The sequence below is a fragment of the Leptonotus elevatus genome, unplaced genomic scaffold (genome assembly GCF_054856555.1).
Source record: "Leptonotus elevatus isolate MCC_2025b unplaced genomic scaffold, RoL_Lele_1.0 HiC_scaffold_109, whole genome shotgun sequence".
Lineage (NCBI taxonomy): Eukaryota > Metazoa > Chordata > Actinopteri > Syngnathiformes > Syngnathidae > Leptonotus > Leptonotus elevatus.
In genome coordinates, this window is record NW_028233500.1 from 7,501 (window position 1) to 12,500 (window position 5,000).

A 5,000-nucleotide genomic window follows, 5' to 3' on the forward strand; every position below is an offset into this window, starting at 1 on the left:
CTTCGGGGCTTGTTGCTGGCCGTTGGAGGAGCTCCAGCGGACCGCGGGGAGCGCGCCCGTCTTCGGGGCTTGTTGCTGGCCGTTGGCGGAGCTCCGGCGGACCGCGGGGAGCGCGCCCGTCTTCGGGGCTTGTTGCTGGCCGTTGGAGGAGCTCCGGCGGACCGGGGGGAGCGCGCCTGTCTTCGGGGCTTGTTGCTGGCCGTTGGAGGAGCTCCAGCGGACCGCGGGGAGCGCGCCCGTCTTCGGGGCTTGTTGCTGGCCGTTGGCGGAGCTCCAGCGGACCGGGGGGAGCGCGCCCGTCTTCGGGGCTTGTTGCTGGCCGTTGGAGGAGCTCCAGCGGACCGCGGGGAGCGCGCCCGTCTTCGGGGCTTGTTGCTGGACGTTGGAGGAGCTCCAGCGGACCGGGGGGAGCGCGCCCGTCTTCGGGGCTTGTTGCTGGCCGTTGGAGGAGCTCCAGCGGACCGCGGGGAGCGCGCCCGTCTTCGGGGCTTGTTGCTGGCCGTTGGCGGAGCTCCAGCGGACCGCGGGGAGCGCGCCCGTCTTCGGGGCTTGTTGCTGGCCGTTGGAGGAGCTCCGGCGGACCGGGGGGAGCGCGCCCGTCTTCGGGGCTTGTTGCTGGCCGTTGGAGGAGCTCCAGCGGACCGCGGGGAGCGCGCCCGTCTTCGGGGCTTGTTGCTGGCCGTTGGCGGAGCTCCAGCGGACCGGGGGGAGCGCGCCCGTCTTCGGGGCTTGTTGCTGGCCGTTGGCGGAGCTCCAGCGGACCGGGGGGAGCGCGCCCGTCTTCGGGGCTTGTTGCTGGCCGTTGGAGGAGCTCCAGCGGACCGCGGGGAGCGCGCCCGTCTTCGGGGCTTGTTGCTGGACGTTGGAGGAGCTCCAGCGGACCGGGGGGAGCGCGCCCGTCTTCGGGGCTTGTTGCTGGCCGTTGGAGGAGCTCCAGCGGACCGCGGGGAGCGCGCCCGTCTTCGGGGCTTGTTGCTGGACGTTGGAGGAGCTCCAGCGGACCGGGGGGAGCGCGCCCGTCTTCGGGGCTTGTTGCTGGCCGTTGGAGGAGCTCCAGCGGACCGCGGGGAGCGCGCCCGTCTTCGGGGCTTGTTGCTGGCCGTTGGCGGAGCTCCAGCGGACCGGGGGGAGCGCGCCCGTCTTCGGGGCTTGTTGCTGGCCGTTGGAGGAGCTCCAGCGGACCGCGGGGAGCGCGCCCGTCTTCGGGGCTTGTTGCTGGCCGTTGGAGGAGCTCCGGCGGACCGGGGGGAGCGCGCCCGTCTTCGGGGCTTGTTGCTGGCCGTTGGAGGAGCTCCAGCGGACCGCGGGGAGCGCGCCCGTCTTCGGGGCTTGTTGCTGGCCGTTGGCGGAGCTCCGGCGGACCGCGGGGAGCGCGCCCGTCTTCGGGGCTTGTTGCTGGCCGTTGGAGGAGCTCCGGCGGACCGGGGGGAGCGCGCCTGTCTTCGGGGCTTGTTGCTGGCCGTTGGAGGAGCTCCAGCGGACCGCGGGGAGCGCGCCCGTCTTCGGGGCTTGTTGCTGGCCGTTGGCGGAGCTCCAGCGGACCGGGGGGAGCGCGCCCGTCTTCGGGGCTTGTTGCTGGCCGTTGGAGGAGCTCCAGCGGACCGCGGGGAGCGCGCCCGTCTTCGGGGCTTGTTGCTGGACGTTGGAGGAGCTCCAGCGGACCGGGGGGAGCGCGCCCGTCTTCGGGGCTTGTTGCTGGCCGTTGGAGGAGCTCCAGCGGACCGCGGGGAGCGCGCCCGTCTTCGGGGCTTGTTGCTGGACGTTGGAGGAGCTCCAGCGGACCGGGGGGAGCGCGCCCGTCTTCGGGGCTTGTTGCTGGCCGTTGGAGGAGCTCCAGCGGACCGCGGGGAGCGCGCCCGTCTTCGGGGCTTGTTGCTGGCCGTTGGAGGAGCTCCGGCGGACCGGGGGGAGCGCGCCTGTCTTCGGGGCTTGTTGCTGGCCGTTGGAGGAGCTCCAGCGGACCGCGGGGAGCGCGCCCGTCTTCGGGGCTTGTTGCTGGCCGTTGGCGGAGCTCCAGCGGACCGGGGGGAGCGCGCCCGTCTTCGGGGCTTGTTGCTGGCCGTTGGAGGAGCTCCAGCGGACCGCGGGGAGCGCGCCCGTCTTCGGGGCTTGTTGCTGGACGTTGGAGGAGCTCCAGCGGACCGGGGGGAGCGCGCCCGTCTTCGGGGCTTGTTGCTGGCCGTTGGAGGAGCTCCAGCGGACCGCGGGGAGCGCGCCCGTCTTCGGGGCTTGTTGCTGGACGTTGGAGGAGCTCCAGCGGACCGGGGGGAGCGCGCCCGTCTTCGGGGCTTGTTGCTGGCCGTTGGAGGAGCTCCAGCGGACCGCGGGGAGCGCGCCCGTCTTCGGGGCTTGTTACTGGCCGTTGGCGGAGCTCCAGCGGACCGGGGGGAGCGCGCCCGTCTTCGGGGCTTGTTGCTGGCCGTTGGAGGAGCTCCAGCGGACCGCGGGGAGCGCGCCCGTCTTCGGGGCTTGTTGCTGGCCGTTGGAGGAGCTCCAGCGGACCGGGGGGAGCGCGCCCGTCTTCGGGGCTTGTTGCTGGCCGTTGGAGGAGCTCCAGCGGACCGCGGGGAGCGCGCCCGTCTTCGGGGCTTGTTGCTGGCCGTTGGAGGAGCTCCAGCGGACCGGGGGGAGCGCGCCCGTCTTCGGGGCTTGTTGCTGGCCGTTGGAGGAGCTCCAGCGGACCGGGGGGAGCGCGCCCGTCTTCGGGGCTTGTTGCTGGACGTTGGAGGAGCTCCAGCGGACCGCGGGGAGCGCGCCCATCTTCGGGGCTTGTTGCTGGCCGTTGGAGGAGCTCCAGCGGACCGCGGGGAGCGCGCCCGTCTTCGGGGCTTGTTGCTGGCCGTTGGAGGAGCTCCAGCGGACCGGGGGGAGCGCGCCCGTCTTCGGGGCTTGTTGCTGGCCGTTGGAGGAGCTCCAGCGGACCGCGGGGAGCGCGCCCGTCTTCGGGGCTTGTTGCTGGCCGTTGGAGGAGCTCCAGCGGACCGGGGGGAGCGCGCCCGTCTTCGGGGCTTGTTGCTGGCCGTTGGAGGAGCTCCAGCGGACCGGGGGGAGCGCGCCCGTCTTCGGGGCTTGTTGCTGGCCGTTGGAGGGGATCCAGCGGACCGCGGGGAGCGCGCCCGTCTTCGGGGCTTGTTGCTGGCCGTTGGAGGAGCTCCAGCGGACCGGGGGGAGCGCGTCCGTCTTCGGGGCTTGTTGCTGGCCGTTGGAGGAGCTCCAGCGGACCGCGGGGAGCGCGCCCGTCTTCGGGGCTTGTTGCTGGCCGTTGGAGGAGCTCCAGCGGACCGGGGGGGAGCCGGGCGTTCGAGTTGCCCAGGCAGGGGGTTATCCTCCACTAGCAAACCTCCATGAGCAGCGGAGCCCGTCAGCTTCGCCAAAAAGAACCACACGAGGGCGACCTGGGGTTGAAATCCCCCGCCCCATAGGAATGAATGCCGGGCGTTCGAGTTGCCCAGGCAGGGGGTGATCCTCCACTAGCAAACCTCCATGAGCAGCGGAGCCCGTCAGCTGCGCCAAAAAGAACCACACGAGGGCGACCTGGGGTTGAAATCCCCCGCCACATAGGAACGAATGCCGGGCGTTCGAGTTGCCCAGGCAGGGGGTTATCCTCCACTAGCAAACCTCCATGAGCAGCGGAGCCCGTCAGCTGCGCCAAAAAGAACCACACGAGGGCGACCTGGGGTTGAAATCCCCCGCCACATAGGAACGAATGCCGGGCGTTCGAGTTGCCCAGGCAGGGGGTTATCCTCCACTAGCAAACCTCCATGAGCAGCGGAGCCCGTCAGCTGCGCCAAAAAGAACCACACGAGGGCGACCTGGGGTTGAAATCCCCCGCCACATAGGAACGAATGCCGGGCGTTCGAGTTGCCCAGGCAGGGGGTTATCCTCCACTAGCAAACCTCCATGAGCAGCGGAGCCCGTCAGCTGCGCCAAAAAGAACCACACGAGGGCGACCTGGGGTTGAAATCCCCCGCCACATAGGAACGAATGCCGGGCGTTCGAGTTGCCCAGGCAGGGGGTTATCCTCCACTAGCAAACCTCCATGAGCAGCGGAGCCCGTCAGCTGCGCCAAAAAGAACCACACGAGGGCGACCTGGGGTTGAAATCCCCCGCCACATAGGAACGAATGCCGGGCAACCAGGGGTCGAAATCCCCCATTGAAATGAATGGCGGGCGACCAGGGGTCGAAATCCCCCATTGAAATGAATGGCGGGCGACCAGGGGTCGAAGTCCCCCATTGAAATGAATGGCGGGCAACCAGGGGTCGAAGTCCCCCATTGAAATGAATGGCGGGCTACCAGGGGTCGAAATCCCCCATTGAAATGAATGGCGGGCGACCAGGGGTCGAAATCCCCCATTGAAATGAATGGCGGGCAACCAGGGGTCGAAGTCCCCCATTGAAATGAATGGCGGGCAACCAGGGGTCGAAGTCCCCCATTGAAATGAATGGCGGGCTACCAGGGGTCGAAATCCCCCATTGAAATGAATGGCGGGCGACCAGGGGTCGAAATCCCCCATTGAAATGAATGGCGGGCAACCAGGGGTCGAAAGTCCCCATTGAAATGAATGGCGGGCGACCAGGGGTCGAAATTCCCCATTGAAATGAATGGCGGGCAACCAGGGGTCGAAATTCCCCATTGAAATGAATGGGCCCATTCATTTTCAATGGCCGGGCTACCAGGGGCGCAGTACCACCTGTCGTCATTAGGGGCGCTGTAGATAGGGGACCGAGTCCCCCCATTCGAGAGGTTTGCACCCAAACCTCAAAATGGTTGGTGTACAATTATAGGAGAGACCTTTTTAAGACGTGGGAGCTCCAGGGCAAATCAAGGGAGGCTCGACCAACCCATATCCGCTTTAGATGCACTTTAGGTCGGACTCCCTTGCCAGATGGTCCCCTCCTCAGCCTGGTTCTCGAATTTTTTCTAAGTCAGCCCAACTTGGAAATATTTTCAGAGTGCCACTTTCAAGGGAGTTTCGCCCAACCCCTATCCGCCTAAGAG